The sequence below is a fragment of the Arachis ipaensis genome, chromosome B03 (assembly GCF_000816755.2).
Source record: "Arachis ipaensis cultivar K30076 chromosome B03, Araip1.1, whole genome shotgun sequence".
Taxonomy (NCBI): domain Eukaryota; kingdom Viridiplantae; phylum Streptophyta; class Magnoliopsida; order Fabales; family Fabaceae; genus Arachis; species Arachis ipaensis.
The window spans coordinates 127546966-127547897 of record NC_029787.2 but is presented as its reverse complement, the minus strand read 5'-3'; positions in this window follow the sequence as shown (position 1 = coordinate 127547897).

The following is a 932-nucleotide window of genomic DNA, read 5'->3' as shown; positions in this document are numbered from 1 at the left end:
TGTATGTCAATTTGATGAGATAGTAGTCGATCGACTCAAAATTTTTAAATCGATTTTTATAGAGAATTAATTTTCTATTTACTAACAATTAGCTTTTAAAATAGTGGATGAATAATTATTACGGGAGAGAAAGAGAAATTGAGTAAATAGCCAAATTGGTCCCGAAAGATAGTCCATTCTTCAAACGAGTTCCCGTAAGAAAAAGATAATAAAATTTGTCCCCGAAAAATTTAAAATTGGTAACGTTAGTCCTTCCGTCAGTTGGATGATGACGTGGAGGGCTAATGCCACGTGTCACAATATGATTGGTTGACATGTCAGATCGGTGACACGTGCATGCCACATGGCACTTGACATGTAAAAAAGTTATTTATAATCAAAATAGTCCTTGAAAGTTCAGACGTAAGTCATTTTCATCCCTAAAATTTTAAAAATTAATCAAATTAGTCCTTATATAATTTTTTTTATTTTTTCTTGATAATATTAAATTTAAAATATTTTTTGATACTTAAAAAATATTTTAAATTTAGTATTATCAAGAAAAAATAAAAAAAATTATATAAGGACTAATTTGATTAATTTTTAAAATTTTAGGAATGAAAATGACTTACGTCTGAACTTTCAAAGACTATTTTGATTATAAATAACTTTTTTACATGTCAAGTGCCACGTGGCATGCCACGTGTCACTGACCTGACACGTGACATGTCACGTGTCACCGATCTAACATGTCAACCAATCATATTGTGACACGTGGCATTAGCCCTCCACGTCATCATATGCCACGTGGCACTTAACGTGACATGTCATCATCCAACTGACGGAAGGACTAACGTTACCAATTTTAAATTTTTCGGGGACAAATTTTATTATCTTTTTCTTACAGGGACTCGTTTGAATAATGTGCTATCTTTTGGGGACCAATTTGACTA